Below are 19,076 nucleotides of genomic sequence, written 5' to 3' on the forward strand. Positions count from 1 at the left end.
GAACACCTCGTTTTGGTGAGGTCTCTCTCCACCTTGCTGATCTGCATTCGTTTCTTCCCAAATACCTCGCTCCCATCTGCCTGGGGGCATTTACGTCTGCCATCTTCTCTACCTGAAATCCTCACCCCTCTCTTCCTTCTTGCTAGTTAACTCCGCACCATCTCCCTTGCCTCTCCTCGGAGTCCTCTCCTGGTATATCTCCTTTCTCACTGGGTCAACACCTCTTGTTGACAATGCCCATGGCATCCTGCCCTCCCTTCATAGCACTAAATGTCTGCTGTGATTCATCCGTTGACAGCCGATACCCACACACCTAAGCTTCAGGAGGGCACAAACGATGTCTCTCTCCTCGCCATTGTCTCCGCAGCACTTGTCTCAGGCATAAGGGAGGCACTCACTGGCTACTTCTTGAAGGAAATTTAGCCATCAGAGAGCAATCATTCAACCCTTCTTCAGAAGAGGGAACCAAGGCTCAGAAAGGCAAACAGACTTGCTCAAAGTCCCAACTTGCTGAGCCAGAAAAAGTCCTCTTGCCCGCAGGCTCGTAATCCATAGTTCTTCTCCAATTCTACCACATGACCCTGAAGCTTGTTCAAGGGCCAAGTAACAGCCTCCGGTTTTCTTGCTGGGACAAAAGGTGATTGAGAAGAGAAACAAAAGGAATTGTTCACTGGGTCACGTGAGTGGCTGAGCATAAGCGAGGAACTGAGAAATGGAAGACTGAAACCTGAAAGAAAGAATGACGAGTGGGCGGTGTGGTTACTGTGTTCACACACAGACGAGAGACTGATCGGTGGGCGAGCCTCAGACACACACAGTACGGGCGTGGGGCGTGAGGCTCCGCAAAGACGCCACATGGCCCAGGCCAGCATCTGATGAAGCGAATTTTCCAGGGAACAAAGGGGTGCACTGGAAAATATAACAGAGTCAAAGTTTGTTCAACTTATTTTGAATCTTCTTGAGCGGTGGAGAGTGGCAGGGGAAGGATGAATTTGCCAGGTGGAAGGCAGGCAATCTGTTGATGGTTTTATATTTGAGGAATTGTATTAAATAATGAGGATGCTGTTGCATTTGTTTTTAAGCCTCTTTTAACAAAAAAATGGAAGCATTGGAAGCCAAAGAAATAGCTTTGTCTGATGAAGTGCCGGGGGCTGGAGATGACAGAGGGGCTCCGGGCTGGCGCCACTCCCTCCTGTTCACCCAGATCTTGTCTTTGCCATCATCCGCCCTTTCAACCGGTGCCAGTCCCCAGGCGCAGGGGTGAATCCGGGCCAAGGCTGCAGCACGTGGTTGATGAGCTACGAAGCGAGGGTCCCCTCGGCCGAGGCAGAGAGGGCTAGCGCTCTTTTCCCTTTCTGCTGAGAGAAGCACCATGTTTTAACTCAAAACCGGAGGGTTATTCATTTCCTTTATGACCAACCTAGACAGCATATTAAAAAGCAGACACATTACTTTACCAACAAAGGTCCCGGCTAGTCAAGGCTATGGTTTTCCCAGTGGTCATGTATGGATGTGAGAGTTGGACTATAAAGAAAGCTGAGCACCAAAGAATTGATACTTTTGAACTGTGGTTTTGGAGAAGACTCTTCAGAGTCCCTTGGACTGCAAGGAGATCCAATCAGTCCTTCCTAAAAGAGATCAGTCCTGGGTGTTCATTGGAAGGACTGATGCTGAAGCTGAAATTCCAATACTTTGGCCACCTGATGTGAAGAACTGACTCATTTGAAAAGACCCTGATGCTGGGAAAGATTGAAGGCAGGAGGAGAAGGGGACAATAGATAAGATGGCTGGATGGCATCACCGACTCAATGGACATTAGTTTGAGTAAACTCCGGGAGTTGGTGATGGACAAGGAGGCCTGGCGTGCTGCAGTTCATGGGGTCGCAAAGAGTCGGACACGACTGGGCAACTGAACTGAACTGAACTGATTCGCTTCCTGACCAAAAGAGAAAGAGTCTCAAATGTGGGATCCCACATAGCAGGGCGGCTTTTGAATTCCTCATCCCTCAACCTCTGTAGCCATTTGCTGTCTTCAAACATTGCCAACTTCTGCGTTAAGGACTGATGTCTGCAGGGACACATGGGTTCTGGCAGCCCCGGTGCAGGTATCAGTCCTTAACGCAGAAGGGCCACGGGACTCTGGGTGCCTGGTTCGGCACCTTCCCCCAAAGCACAGCTTCAGACTCAAGAATAGAGTGTGCAGGCTGTGTGTGCATTTAGCCTCTCTTGTGAAAATGTCTCCAGACTTACGCATGTATAATTAAATATCAAAACAACAACAACAGCAACAACCCGAAAGCACAAATTGGATTCAGGGTACTCTGGGTAACATTACTTTGAGATTTTAATAGAGTAATAATATGTTTTTAAGTTAATGTTTAAACAGAGACAAATCAGGGTAGCATAGTGGAAAAAATACAGACTGGACCTCCACCTAGTTTGGAATCCTGGTTGCTAAACCTCTCTGAGGCTGTTTCCTACTTTTCCTATGTAAGAGAAGAGTCACAGTACTGGTCTTGGAGATTTGGGGGAGTATTGGACATGATATCTGAGAACACATATGCGAAGCCTGAAATGTAACAGGCATCTGTTCATTGAATGGCAGCCACCTTTACATGGAACTATGAAACAAGACAGAAAAAAAGGCAATGTTTTTCTTTGTCAGTGGCTTTTAATACTCATTAATTAGACTGAAAAACCTCAGTTTATAGAAATCATCTCACAACAGTCAAACAAGGTGAGTCACTGACCAGTCCTCCTTTATTCTGGTTCTAGATTCCAGTTATCAGCTATTTCCCCAATATCCCTTCATTCAGCAGGGACATTGAGGAGAGGTTCTACATGTTTAAAAATGTAGGAGCTAGTCTATGGTGCGATTTTTGTCACAGCAATGTTAACGACTCCTTAAAGTTCTTGCATCACCTACCTGGACTTGGCCTTGCTCACCTGCTTATACTGACAATCACTTAAAGACCTATCGTAGAAGGTGATTGTATTTAGCTTTAGCCTATTTAAGTACCAACTCTTACATATTATTTGCTTTGGCTAATAGGAGTCCCCAAAACTACCTCTCCCCACTAAGTACCAGCCACCCAGCTTCAGTTTCTCAAAAGACTATTGTTCCAGCTCATGTTGTAGGTTTTTAATCTTGAACAAATAGTAGAAAATTACACAGTACTTAGAAAAGATATAGTTCCACGGACAGTCTACAAATTGCAGCGAGTTTTCAGTAAAGAGTTGCAGGTCCTCTGTTCTCATCAGAGATTTAACTCATTTTTTCATGAACACAAGGTGGTCATCCCTCCTTATAACTCTCCCCACAATCCTCCAGTTTGAATTCCTTCTTCCCCCAGCTTTACTGAGATACAATTGACAAATAAAACTGCATATTTTAAGGGGTACAACATGATGATTTGACATACATATACATGGTAGAATGATTGCCACAGTCAAATTAATTAACATACCCACCACCTCACATGCTTACTGTGTGCGGAAAAAGTGGTAAAAACACTTAAGACTGATTCCTTTTTAAGATCTACTCTCTTAGCAGATTTCAAGTATACAATGTAGTATTATTAACTGTAGTCACCATGATGTACAGGAGACCTCCAGAAATTCATTCATCTTCTCAGTGAAAGTTTAGAAAGCTTCTTATTTTTTTAAAGATTCTCACTCCACATCAACCCCTAAGCCCAAACCAAGAGTGAGCTCAGCTATTACATCTGCCTCCAAGACTTTGCAGCCACTCCAACCCTCAGTGACATCTGCTTCCTGTGGATGCATTCTAAAGTATCTCAGGCCCACAGCATTCACCATCTGCCACTCTTGTTTGACATTAAATCATCTACTGCTTTGGGAAACTTTTCCTCTCATTACTTAATTCCAGTCATCTAAATGGTCATGGTATCTCTTATTTATTTGTTAGATGAAAAAGTGAAAGTCGTTCAGTCGTGCCCGACTCTTTGTGACACCGTGGACTATACAGTCTAGTCCCCGTAATTCCAGCATAATTCAGAGTGATAAAAAAAAAAAAAAAAAACTATCTTTATTGATGTCTTGAAGAAGAGTCCGTAAACTTCCCACCAGATATTACTTTGGTAAATCATTGCTTACTCTTTTGTACAAACAAACTTTACACTGATGCAGTACGGTTTTCACTAGGCAGGGTGAAAGACCCAGAATTAAGGTGCTTGGAGCCAAGTATTTAGCTTTGCCAGTTCTCACTCCGACTACTCTGGCTAAAGCCAAAGCTGGCTCCACACCGTCCCATCCCCTCAGCCAGGTGAGGCTCACTTTTGTCAGAGATATGCCAAGTTCCTTTCACTTGAGATATCTGCTCTCCCTTCTCAACCCTTGCAAATTCTTAAGTATTTTAAAGTTAAGTATATATGCCCTCCACTTATTATTCTGACTTAACAGAAGTTTTGAGTTAAAACTAGAGATATAATCTGAGACTGTACATATATATTTATACATGCATATGTATTTGTGAATACATAAATAAAATTTTAAAATTTGTAAATATGCTAAATAAAATAAGGTATAAGTAAGAGTGGAATCTCTCCATGTAAAAGTGAAAGTCACCCAGTCATGTCTGACCCTTTGCTCTCCCATGCTCGATAGCCCACCAGGGTCCTCTATCCTTGGAATTCTCCAGGCAAGAACACTGGAGTGGGTTGCCATTCCCTTCTCTCCATTTTATTCTCTCCATGTAGACAGAGTGAAACTTGCTTAACGGTGTCTGGAATGAACACAGACCTGCAAGCAAGGAGGTTTTGGTCTCAGAAAGAGGAACAGAATCTGTGAAAGAGTTTCATAAATAGATTTTCATGGTCCCAGGAACCAGAGCCTCCTCTTCTTGAAAAAAAAAAAATAGAGTTTATGAAAAAGGGAGTTCTTTCTAGTCATTCAAACTCCATATCCGTAAAGCATGTTAAGGAATGTCTCAACACTGTAGATAAAAGTTATTTGGAGAAAGAACACTCCCCTTAAACCAAGGAATGTATGCTGATTAGATGAGGAAGGTGAAAGGGAGAGGTACACCACCTATTATTAATTATCATAAAATGACTTTGGATTTCTCCAGCCCCTTTCATCTAGGAATTTCAATTTGCTTATATGAACTAATGAAACCTCACTTTTACTTTATCGCACCTCGTAAGAGAATAAGACTGTAACACTGGAATGTCTACCATCTCCTGTAGCTTTCAGCAGTTTGCAATCCCTCATTTGGTGTTCAAGGCTGAAACGTACTGAGTAAGCTAATGCAATTAATCACTTTTTACAGGTAGGGAAACTGAGACAAAAACATAGTATCTTGTCAAGACCACACAGTGAGGCCGTTGCAGAGCCAGAATCAAAGCCAAGGAATATTTGCATCCAGGGCTTCTGGTGGAAAAACTAAATCAGTTTTCTCCATCTTCCTTCTATATAACTGTCTTTATACACAGGTAGTTTTAGGAGAAGGAATTTCAGAAGTTTTAAAAATCAACTTGGAAATAGTAGAATAATGTTGAATTCTCCAAATATCTCAGTTCAGAACAACTCAACAAAGTCTAACTGATAACCCACAGTAGGAAGATGATCTAGTGTTTATTATTTTTCCAAAGATTCACCCCTGAGTTTTGTAGTAGAGAATTGGAGAAGACAAACAGCAGTACCTAGCCTGTGTTTTGTGTATATGTTGATGTTATTTGGTAAGGGTTCAAATTGCCTTTTCTCCCCACCCACATGTAGTCTGGGGAAGGGAAGGTAATACCCTAAATGTCTCAAGTTTCAGCTCCTCCCTGAAGTCTCCATGACAGCGCCAGTGACAATTCTTGCAGAGCACTGAGTATTTTTAGCCCTTTAGGACCCACTCATCTGAAATTAGTGGATTTCTGAAGAATAATTGCTTTAAATATCATATTTTAAAATTCAAATATTATATGCAAAAAAAGCAAACACTTTATCAGGCATTTGTGGTCACTTGACCTTTTCCAAACCTAGAATGTTAGCCTTATTAAATCCACAGCTTTTCTGCCTCTCTCTATTGGGACAGGGAGGAGAGGAAGGCCTAACCCACAGATAAGTATTTTATTTAACTTTAGAGGCTACTGGAGTATTTTGTTTCCTTTGTTAACTTTCCAAGTACCTTCTGCCCCAGGCGACAAGCAAAGTGCAAATTTAAGAAGTGGTGAAACCAAAAGCGGCTTGGCTGCTCCTGTCAAAAAATTAAAACCAACATGTCTGACAGTTGAGATAAATACACTCCAAAACTTGCATCTTGTACATGAAGCAGGGTCAGATCAGGCCAGGCCAGGTCGTCATTCCCAGTGATAGTAATTGCTGGGCAAGAGTAATGTCACAGGCAAAGCACAGTGGAACAACTAGGGTCCCCCTTGCCTCCATGTCCCCATATTCTGAAGCCAAATGGTGCACTCTGGCATAGTCTTAATGCTGTCTACAGAGGCACAAAAATAAATAAGCCATCTCCTGATGACCAGTCTCAGACTTCAGGCAAGAAACATACACTAAATGGGCGGCCAGAAACATACACTAAACTGCACATTCCTTGGCAGAAACTTTGTACAGCTTGTACTTCTGTTAATTTGACACATTAATAGATACAATAAGATTAAAAGAAAGGAGCATCTGCTTTTCCACAGAGTGGTGTATGTCCACCTTTCCATTTTTTTTTTTCCCATTAGCCCACACTCTGCAAAACACCAACAATAAGACATTCTTCCCCAGATTTTTAATTTCTGCAAATATTGTCAACTTTGTCAATGAGAAAGCCATGATTTCCCCTCTCAAGAACGAAAGAAAAGCAGTAGTTCCAGACAGACTGGACAAGTTCATTACAAGAAAAGTCAGAGCAAGAAAGTTGTGGAAATAGAAAATTATTTTAATTAATTAGTAATTACTTACCCTTGATTTAAAAACACACTCACATCCAAGTCAAAGGGTACATGAAAAGTTCTCTTAAGGAAATATAATTTGGCAAGTGACTGCCTGGTACAAATTTGCACCACTGATAAAAGTTATTCATTGGACAAAGAATGGCTAAGTGACTAAATTCAGGGGAGAAACCAGCTCTTTAAATTTCAATAGAAGGTTAGAAGGCCATTGCCTATTTGGCTTAGCTTTAAATCTGCCAAACTTGCTTGGGAGGGTGGGCAGCTCATTTTTTTAAATACAACTCTGCATTCAAAAACAAAACTGGACCCAACTGTCCCTTGCAATTACATTTCAGTGGCTCCAGCTGGATGTTTGTGTTTTTTCTAGGTGATTAATAGCGCTCACATTTAAATGGTCACAGTCAGCCTCCACAGTCATTAACACCCCATTAAGATGGATGAGAAGAACTTCTCACCTTTTGTTTCAGTCCACTGGGCCATGGAGGCCAGGCACTGATTTAGGAAGGGAAGATTATCTGTACAACCAAACAAGCTAATACTTCCTTTAAAAACAAATTTTTTAAAGCCTTATTTTCAAAAATACTCCTTATACATCCTTTTAAGAACACTTAACCCAGAGTTTCCCATATCTTATGCATGTACTTGGCATGGTTCTTCCATAATGTTTACAAAGTTCTGTGTTTCTCCCCTACTGTTTGCTCTAAGCCTATAATTATGACAGGGAGACTTCTTTTTCTAAGGGAAAGTAGCAGTAACATGAATATCGAGTTACCTTTGAGAAAAAAATACATTCGTAGAAGTTCATGCATGACAGTCTAAACACTGGCTCCATTTCTCCCAAATGGTAGTGGAAATGCCATGATTTGCAAAATTCAAGGAGATAATTGTTCCTATTTAAAGGAACATGAAGAATCCAAAATTTGAGAGCAGGATGATACCTTAAAGTATTTAAGCATGGATGTGTCCAATGACACTTGGTATTTTTAATCTCTCGTCAAAAAGCCTTCCTTCAAGAGGCTTCTGTGTGATGACAGTGGTGAATTTTGTAGAAAAACTATTTTGTTTACAAACTTGCAAAACACTGTACTTCATCCTTTGAGCTGAAGTTCTCACAGGCACACTCTCCTGATAGAACCATCCCATCCAATGCTGAATTGCCAGGATGGTTCTTAAGTGAATAGGACGGGGTCAGTCAACATATCACCATTTTTATCATTTGGCTTTGCAGTTAAGAAACTGAATCAAGTTATTTATTACTATCATCTTTTTTATTATCTTCCTTTGAAATAGGTGCCTTTCAAATCACACAGCAAAATTTTTAAAATAATGACAATGTGCATATCTTAACTAAGACATAGTGCAAAATCTACAGGCATCTCACACCACATTCACACACACACACACACCAATATTCTTTATTATACTTTTGTGTAACGTACAGAAAGTCTTTCCCTCGCAGCAACCACTTACAGCATTCCGACAAGGTATCTACACACAATTTTTATAAAGGATGATTTCTTCCTTCTAACTCTTTGAAGCTCCCAATCATTTTAAAAATTATTAGATCCTTACTCATATCAACTCTAAAATTGCAAAGTTAGCCATTTTCTTTCTTCTCTCCTATTACATTGGAAGGACAGCCCTGTTGCTCTCAGGGAGCAATCCTTCTCCTAGTACAAAATCCAACCCCTTCGTGCTATCTAGGATTCGGTGCTCTTTCTACTCCACCACCAGCTTCTGGTCCTGGACTGGCTCCTTCTCATCAACCTACAAGCATGCTCCAGTCTTGCTTATGCGTTGTGGTTTGGTTTTTGTTTTCCCTCAGTCTTCTTTGGTCCTATAGTCCCTTCCAGTCCTTCCAACTGTCACTCCATTGCTTTGCTCCAAACCATAGGAAAATTTTTCAGAAGAAGTTTTCACATTCTTAACTCCCACTCATTTAACCAGCCATTTGCCTTCTGCACCCACCACTGCACTGATATCGTTGTCACGACCGCCTCCGAGAAGCTCCACGTTGTCAATCCTGTGACCACTCGTTGACTTCATCTTCATCAGGTTCTCAGCAGCACTCACTATGGTTGTCTGCCTCCCTGGTCCTGAAACGTACCTCCTGCTCTCTGCTCTGACGACTTGCCTCCTACCTCCATGGCGAGTCCTGCTCAGATTCATTTCTTGGTTCCTTGGCATCCAGCTGATCTTGGTATTTGGAACACACAAGAGCTTGGTCTTGTGATTTATTACCTTCTGATGGGAGCAATAGATACTAATATATGAGGTAAGCAAGGGAACTCATCCAAGGGAAATGGTCCATTCTGCTAGTTCTCTTTCTCTTCTTGGCCTGAGGGGCCAGCCAAGGAGGTCAGGACCTGGCTTAGGGAGGCAAGAGGAAAATCTGTACCATGCAGTATTTAGAGAATGGAAGTGATCGACAGTGCTAAATGGAACCAAAAGTGAAGTGCCATGAGGAATAAAATATGTCCACTGGGTTTTTTGACATGAAGGTTTGTAATGACCTTAGAACCAGTTCATTAGATATGGAGACAGAAGCCAGCCGAGCGTACCCCAGTGTGAGGTTAGTGAGCACTTGGAGAATTTAGCCAGGAATCTAGATTACAGAGGGATCTAGGCAAGCATTTCAGACATTATATCTATCCATCCTAGATAGTTCACTAGCATAATGGATGTTAGAAATAAATTTTTGTGTGTTCAATGAGTAGTGCTCATGATATTTGGGAAACAAAAGAGATTATGTGGGTTCTGCCACCCCCACCACAAAGAAATGAAAGAACCCAGCCAACCTAATAAATATCCTAAGATCTTTTAACTAGAGCCTGGATCTATAACTCCATTTGCTCCTTTGCCCCCACTCCCATTTGTATGGCACTCTAATGCCTAATCCAGCCAGAAGTTCTGCAGTTAATCTCAGTGTCTGCTTTAGGGTAAATCTTTGCCAAAGGACAGCAATTAAGGACTTAGTTGATTTTATGAGATCTGGTTCTATGAATTTTGTACCTAATTCCTAAAAAATATTTGTATAAGTAGCAGATTTCAAACTAAGACTGCATTCATTGTATCTCACCACCTGGAAGGGGGGGGGTTATAAAGAGGAGCCAAGAAGCCTTATTTGTCTCTAAGGATCAGAGCCGACATGGTTTGGTTTAGCCGCTAAGTTGTACTCAACTCTTCGCAACCCCAAGGACTATAACCCTCCAGGCTCCTCTGTCCCTGGGATTTCCCAGGCAAGAATATTGGACTGGGTTGCCATTTTCCTTCTCCAGGGTATCTTGCCAACCCAGGGATCAAACCTGGGTCTCCTGCACTGTAGGCAGATTTTTTTTTTTTTACCACTGAGCCAGTAGGGAAGCCTGCAAGGCATACAGGTGTCTACCAAATAACCTGACCATTGTTGAAATGCAGATTTGACTTGAGGTCACTGAGGAAGAACAACTTTCTAGAGAAGTGTAACTATGAAAGGAAGGAGAAAAGCAAGGACTGTGAACTACAATCAAGAAAAAATAATTTGTTTAATGTTTGTTTACTTATGTTTTGAGATACCAACATGTAAACACTGATGAAAGGATCCCGGACAAAGTGAAAGATTTAAGATAAGGAATAAAAAGAGAACAGTAACCAAGAAGCAGAAGAGAAAGAGACCCTGCATAGCTCATCTGCTAAAGCATCTGCCTGCAATGCAGGGTTCGACTCTTGGGTTGGGAAGATCCCCAAGAGAAGGAAATGGCAACCCACTCCAGTAGTCTTGCCTGGAGAATCCCATGGACAGAGGAGCCTGGCGGGCTATAGTCCATGGGGTCACAAACAGTCAGACACGACTGAGCGACTAAACCAATCAACCAAAACAAAGACAAGGGAAGCTTTAGAAATAATAGTCTCCCTATCCTGGTGATTCAGTAGTCAAGAGTCTGCCTGCCAACGCAGGAGACCTGAGAGATGTGGGCTGGATCCCTGGGTTTGGAGATCCCGTGGAAAAGGGAATGGAAACCCACTCCAGTATTCTTGCCTGAAGAATTCCAAGGGCAGAGGAGCCTGGTGGGCTACAGTCCATGGGGTCCCAAAAGTGTCAGACACAGCTTACCGACTAAAAAAAATATTCTACACAGAGGGAAAGAAATGAGGGGTGGGCAGTATTGAATGGCTTTGTAGGTTTTGCAGCAAAGATTTGAAAGAGACCTTACATAGTTCCCCTAGAGATGAAATGCAAGGTGAAGTCATTCTTTGCAGAGGAGTGGCACGGTAGATAATTCACAGATTTTTTAATTGTCCAAAGGGAGAATTGATCAATAGGATCTCAGTTTAATGTTTAGAGTTTCTGATGTTGGTTATTCTGAAGATAACAGTCCTGTGCTTATATAACAAAATAAAGAGGGGACATCTGTGAATTCACAGTGAAAACTTGTTTTAGTTTTTCGTAGTTTCCTTGTTTCCAGTGCTCAAAATAGAGACTGTCATTTAATCAGTTTATCTGGGAATTAGATCACTGCCTTGTAAAGAGAGTGATGTCCATTACCTCATAAATACATTAACAAAAGGGCAAAGTCACTCCTGCCACACCCTAACTTCCAGGGGGAGGGGTGGGAAAAAAGAAGGTGAATATGAAGAGTAGAAATTAGTTTATTTTTGTTTTTATTTTCCTATCTTACTTCTCAAGTAATTTGGGAACAGGGGCTTTCTTGCATTTTACCTGGCTTTGAATTTCTTTCAGTCTAGCTTTGGGGTTATGGTTTGTTTTGCAGCTATCAGTCTAGCTTCTATTATATTCCATTTCAAAACCAACATTTTCAGTCATTATCTTTTAGATGTCAGTCATATGGGAAAGTACCTGCTATAAAATGCTGGAGAGCAAAACTTTTAGTTTCTATACCCACTGCTATTCTTTTCACACTAAATGGAAAGAGTGCCTCACTTCAGTTTTCTTCTTAATTTTTTATTACCCTATATGAAGCACCAGAAAGGCAGTGTTTGACAGGGAGGTTACATGCAAAATGCAAAGGTTAGGGAGTACATGAATTATCCATACATACGGTCTGGGGTTTGGGTATTATGGACACTTAGCAATCTGGAGTATTTCATCTTGATTATCAAGCCCTCTGGAATGCTGCGACTGTCTCTCCACATGGTGGAGGAGATGGGAGAAAGCTGGCAGGAGCTCTCCCTTCCCACCCAGTTTAACTGGTTGAGACGGGGCAATTTTGCTGGAAAAGTCTGCTGGCAAATCTGTAGGTCTCAGCTTGCTCCTCTCTGCCTTGCTGAGAGAGAGCTGCTGGAAGAGAATCAAGGCGTGAGACTTTCGCCTCCCGAGTTAAAAGCTTGTGAAAGCAAATGATCTCCCGGGCACTAATCCTTTCACCTTGGTAAACATGCAACACATCTCCACGAAAGGAGAGACATCGTGTTTCTCCTCCTGCAGCAATTCAGATACCTGGAGGCCCCAGACTGACTAATAGGTGTCTCCTGAGTCTCCACGGGAGGAAGAAACATCCTAAGAAAACAAAAAAGACCGAAGTTTGAGGGTAAAAAAAAAATCATGAATTCCCATAAAGCCCAAAGTTACTCTGACAAGAAGCCCGGCGTTATTTCTATGTCCTTACCGCACAGATAAAGATAGTTTGACAGAAATCAACACACATCGCTAATGGTCATTTTGCTTTATTTTTAAACTCACAACAGGATGTCAGCTTTTGTGTGGTTTTACTTTTTAATCAACCCCATCCTTCCCTACTTACTGGCAGACTCCCTCAGTGACTTGCTGTGGCAGGGAGGGGCTGGGACAGGCAATATATTCAGCTCGAACTGAAGGATTTTTTTTCCCTATAGACCTGTTTACTCCTTTTAATTATTGATTAAAAATTGTTTGCAATGAATAAAGATACATGCCGAAGGGAGGGGATGAAAACACACACAGCCAAACCTAAAGATATTTCCCCCCCACCCCAGGTCCCACATTTCTTTTAAAATATTGGTATGGATTGCCAGTGTATGTGAGGACATTTGGCAGTCTGTACCACTGCTTTCATCTCTGGAAACCTAATATCAGGTCAAACTAGTGGTTTTATCAAACCCTTATCAGCAAACAGGAGCATGAAAAATAGCATTTGATATATAGTCCCCAGAGAAGATGGTGAGGCAGCTTGGCACCAAGTTACAGGAAAGCTCCAATTATGGATGTTACACCAAGATAGTAATCAATAAAGCTGCGACTTCTCCCCACTAGGGACGCATCACTTGGTGAAATACCTGAGCTTGTTTTAAAAAACCAGACTTCTGGGCAGTACAGGAAGGGAAGGGGAGAGCAGGTGCGGGGGTCACTCTCCATCTGATCCCAACGTCTTTAAAGAGAATGAAAGAAATTCAGGGCGGGAACAAAGCCAGGCAACCATCAGCATATGCAAGAGCCCTTCCTGAGCGACAGGATCAAAAGCCCACCCACCCCCCCCCCCCCCCAGGGTGAAGGCTTCATCAGAGAGCAGAGCGAGCTTCATATTCTCCCTTTCACCCGCTTCCCTCCAGTGTCATGTTGAAAAATCCTTTGAAAACTTCCGCTGTCACCCACTAAAAACCCTTAGCGGAGGTTTGGGAATGACCAGGGATTTTCCGCCATCTACAAATGAGATAAACATGGCTGGAGAGCTGATTTTTTTCCCCCTTGGTCCCCCAGAGACACCCCGGGACACCGAGGACCCCAGGTTAAGAGGTGTCAAGACGTCCTGACAGGCGGTCACTTCAGAGTCTTGGGAATGAATCTCTGTATTACCGAAGGAAGAGGGGGGGGAAGGACCCGAGGAGGACGGGATCGGAGAGCAGACAACCCTCTCAGGTAAGGGGCAGGTCCTCTGAAGGCTGATGACGGCCCCCAGGGAAGGGAAATAAAGCACCAGTTTTCCCCGAGGCCTGAAGAGAGGGAAGACCACGTTGTGACCTGAGACGATCTCCTCGATGGGCTCGGGCCCGCCGTCTCCTGCTGCAGTTACCCGCTCGGTCTTCCCCCCGTGTGGCCGTGCCGTGAAGGATGAAGGAATCGGGGGGCAGAGGCACGCGTGGCCCGTCCACAGCCAGGCTCTCTGGGCAAAGAGTCAGGGCCTCAAGCCACGTGGGGCCTGATTCCAGGAGCTCGGGAGGGTAATCCCATCGGAGGCAGCGTTGGCCCGAGGAAAGGGTAGTGACGGAGAAAGGCTCCTGGTGGAGGAGGCTGAGAAGCCCAAGGACAAAGCCACTGTCTTTCCCACTCCAGGCGAAAATGGGACTCCTGACAGGCCACGCGGAGAGCTGGATGCTTGGCTTACCACCCTTCACCTTCTCTAATCTGGTTTCCTAAAAACCAGAGCTTTCTTTGCTGCAGTGTTTGACAGAATCTTCCAGCTTACTCCGTTTCTGGCCGAGAGGTTTTCACAAACAGAGATTATCAACCAGCGGCATGAGGACCACCAAGTCAAACCCGAAAGAAAGTCTAGAGTTGAAAAATACTTCCCCAGCCAAACCTTGATATTCCTTTTCCACTTCCTCTCAACTCACTACTCATCCGCTGCTCATTCATGTCGCAGGTATTTGTTTATAATGAGACTGGCATGCGGCAAGATAATGTTGGGGAATATTTGTGTTTTTCTTCTGAACTCGGTGACTTTCCCCCCAGTCAGCCGGAGGCAAGCACATAGCCTTGAGCAGAAGTCAATTTGGGGAATTTGTTTTTAATTTCTAAAACAGTCTCTGGAGACTCAAAGGAGCGGGCCTGAGGGAAGCAAATAATCAAGTTCCGGCCATAAAAATAGAACTGGTGACAGAAAAGTTTGAGGCAGGACGGGCCTAGAGGCTTCGGGAAAGCGGGGTCACAGTGCAGGGCAGAGAGCAGCTTTGCCCAGGGCCGGGGCTCGTGGAAGACTGCAAGCCACCTCTGAGGATCCCGGGAGCACCAGCCCAAAGGCTGGGGTGAAGACCCGCACGGGATATTCATGGCTGGGCTTCGGAGTGAGGACCGCAGTTCAAGGCCTGCTGGCGCATCTCCATGAATCCACGGCAGAAGGACCCCTCAGCGTGCCTGGGACTCTCCAAGCTCATCTGAGCTGACTTGCAAGAACTACCACCTTCCCCTTTTCCCCAAGCTGCAAACCAGCATACGTCCTCAAAACAGAAAACAAGGTCGGCTCCACCTGGACCTCAGTGGTGGCTTTGAATCGTAAAGGGAAGCCTCGAGGTGAGGAGACAGTAGCATAAGAGGTGCTGCAACTTGAGGGAGCCTCTGTGCCAGGCATTTTGCTAGCTGAGACCAAAAAGACAGCACACGGTTGTAGCTCTCCAGCAGGTGTAAGAGGTTTAAAAGAAAAAAAGGTGGGAGAGCAAGTAGAGAACCATAAATCTAGAAAGACTATTGCATTTGCTGTCGGAACATAGACAGGAATCTCGACATCAGAATCGTTGCTTCAGCTGAGTCTTCAACAGTTAATAGACTTTAACCACAAGGGAGGTGTACTAGTTTCCTCTTCCATTCAATATGGATCTAAAAAGCCATACTAGCTTTTCAGCTACTGCTGAAGTCTCTCCTGCTACTGAGTCAGTTTAACGTCTCTCTCTGCCCAACCCTACTTTCCACACCTCCTTGGAGGTCATCTATCACCATTCCACCAGGGTCTCCTTCTCATCTCACACCTATGACTGTGTGGGAGTGGGATGTCCTTTTATGCACAGCTGCTGGAGAAAGAAGTCACGGATGGTCTAACCTAGCAAACAGATGCAAACCAAAAATGGTCTGTCATTGCACTTTCAATAGGCTTCCCTTGTAGCTAAGTCGGTAAATCTGCCTGCAATGCAGGAGACCTGGGTTTAATTCCTGGGTCGGGAAGAGCCCCTGGAGAAGGAACTGGCAACCCACTCCAGTATTCTTGCCTGGAGATTCCCATGGACAGAGGAGCCTGGCGGGTTACAGCCCATGGGGGTCACAAGAGTCAGGAACTACTTAGCAACTAAATCACCATTGCGCTTTCAAGGTAGACCTAAAAGACATCAGTGAGGAGACTCTCCCACTGCAGCTTCAGGTGATGCTACTGGTCATCTATTTTGTGTGGAAAAGGAAGTGGCCTGGGGCAAGTAAATTACCCCAAAGTGGCAAATGATAGTTGGTCAGGAGCCTGGAAGGAGGAAAGTTGAAAAATCAGGGACAGTGAGGCAAAGAGGCGTGTAGACAGCCTGTGTTGATGCCCACCAGAGATCAGGCACCCCAGAACAGGCTCTGGTCAACACAGTGACAAGACAACTTGGCCAGGGGACATTATACAGTCTACATCATCAGCCACCCCCATGCTGAAACAATATTTGTATGAACAGAGCAGCTGTATTCACAGGAATGGAGGATATGATGGTCCAAGCAGCATAGACTTCCCACTCACTATGGGTTATCTAATTACTCTGCTCCTGAATGGACTATCCTCCAGCAACAAAGACTAAAACTGAGCCCCAACAGTGTTATCATCTCTTGGAGAATTAAAACATCATGTGGTGGCAATCGATGGCATTGGACCTCTTCCATTCTGCAACAGGTAGTAAAGTAGAGTTGACTCCAGATTAGAAGAAAAGAAGTCCAGTATGATAGACATGTCACCAAAGAGTGTTTCATCTCCTCAAGAGAGAGCGCCATTCCAGGAATTCAGTGTTGATCTCTGTTGACAGCAACAATTCCCATGAAGGAATGCTTTCATGAGAGGGAGAGAGAAAGAGTCTTACCATATTTTAAACTGCTTCTTAGTCACTTTGGGCTCCTTGAGCCAAGTGACTAGCAGGTCAGGAAATGCCTTCCCCAAGGGGTCATTCATTTGAAAATCAGTGGGCCCGGACACCAGCTATGACCTGAGCAGGTCAAGGCGACCTTTCAGAGCTAACATGTGAGTCCAAGTTAAGGTCTGGGTAAACCGCCTAGACAAACAGAGGCCAGGCTGAAGCTGAGGAATCCAGAAGGCGGAGTAGCGGAAGGAGGTGGCATGAGTTCCAGTCCTGAGACTCCAGGCTCTGGTGGGGGGTACAGCTCATCTTGGAATCCCAAGGGAGTCGTTCTCGGGTAGGGAATACGAGGCAGGCAGATCTCAGCAGCACACCGGCTGCGCCTAGCACCCCCTTCAGGACTGAGACACACGTTCCCCCGCTGCTGGCTGTATCATTCGCTGCTTGTGCCCACGCGGCATGCAGGATTTTAGTTCCCCAGCCAGGGCTTGAACCCGCGCCCACTGCAGTGGAGATTACCACTCCTCGGAGATTACCCTCAACCGCGGGAAGCTGCTTCCCACCCAGTCACCCATCAGTAGGCAGTTGCCAAAGCTCGGGCCCCTCACCTCAGTCCAAGACATCTCAAAAGAGTCACCCACCCGGGAGCTCCGTGCGAGTGTGGCTGAGGGCTCTGTTGCAGCTGCATTGGCATCCAGCCTCTCTCTGCACAGCCCTGTATCCCCCGTCCCATTAGAAGTGTCTTTCCCAAGACCACTCCCAGTAGACCAACTGCACACAAATCTCCATCGCAGTTGGCTCCCCACGGAACCCAAATTATAACAGTTGGCTTCTTGCATCTTTGGTTTTGGCACCATCGACCTCTTAGAAAGCCTCTGTACCTGCATCGCACTATATAAATAAAAGCTCCGGTGTCCTCACTTGCTTAAGTTTGACTACCTCATATTTTTGGTATTGTAAACAGGCCCATGTTACTGAGCCTTGTGGTTCCTTATTCCTAAGTCAGTCTAAAGTTATTTATATATTAACAAAATATGATACACCTGTAAGAACTCCAAGGAATGTGGTATTTTCCGTCTGGATCATAACATATTTTAGAAAGAAATTATTGTGCGCCCTGCCGTCTTGCAAACATTTACCAGAACACAATCTGTTAAGTTTTGATATCTCATTCTTTCGCTATCTTGGACTTAGCGCTTGGAATACCCATTGGCCTATAGGTAGTAGCTCAAATGCCATTATTACAGAAATAAATCTTTGATTACATGGGTTTATTTAATGCAATAAAACTTCTTCTACTCCTGATATTAAAATGATGGCACATCTTATCACCAATTTTATCTTAGAGTTGAGGGAATAATAGTAATAAGAGTTTATGTAATATTTCCTGGGGGCTTCCCAGGTGGCGCTAGTGGTAATGAATCCACTTGCCAGTGCAGAAGACATAAGAGATTTGGGTTCGATCCCTGGGTCAGGAAGATCCCCTGGAAAAGGGAGTGGCAACTCACACCGGTATTCTTGCCTGTAAAATCCCATGGACAATGGAGCCTGCCTGGCTACAGTCCATGGAGTCTCAAAGAATCAGACATGATGGAGTGACTAAGCTTGCACACACACATAATATTTCCTACTGCTTGGCTCAGACGATAAACAATCTTCCTCCAGTGTGGGTGACCTGGGTTCGATCCCTAGGTCGGGAAGATCTCATGGAGAAGGAAATGGCTACTCACTCCATTACTCTTGCCTGGAAAATCCCATGGACAGAGGAGCCTGGTGGGCTACAGTCCTTGGGATCTCAAAGAGTAGGAAATGACTGAGCAGCTAGCATTTTCATGTTATAAACATTTCTTAAAATGTATCTTTCAAATGTGTCTTACCATATAGTTAGTGCCCTATCAACAAACAATATTCCTTATCGAACTGTTATTAAAGACAAGAATTCAGGAATCAGAATGGTGGTTTTCCAGAATTAACTTTTTAAATAATTTTTCTTCTCAGTAACAATATCTCACGTTTTCAACAGCCAACATAAAACATTAAAATCTTCACGTTACCAGTTTGTTTTATGTGATTTCTAGACCCATTGCGATTTCTCCTGAAATGTGTCATAAGTGTTCCTCAAAACTATCCTCAAAATGTGTCACAGGCTGATCAAAGTAGAAGTCATGACTGCTCCTCCCCTCCGCCAGAAGAGCCGTTCTTCTCCAATCTCAGAAAGTAGCAGTGCCACCCACCTTGTTGCCAGGTCACAATTCTGTTTGATTCCTCTTTCCCCACTCAGACAACAGTCCAGCAGCAGACTGTGTCCCCAGAACGTGTCCCGAGCCTGTCCCACCATCTCCACGCTCCCTGCGGCCAAGCTACCATCACCTCTGTCCTATAGTATCGCCCAAGCCGGGCTTTCCACCTCCATCCTTTCCCCCTTCAGGACACACAGAACTATCCAAAAAGCAC

Source organism: Muntiacus reevesi, chromosome 1, assembly GCF_963930625.1.
Source record: "Muntiacus reevesi chromosome 1, mMunRee1.1, whole genome shotgun sequence".
Lineage (NCBI taxonomy): Eukaryota > Metazoa > Chordata > Mammalia > Artiodactyla > Cervidae > Muntiacus > Muntiacus reevesi.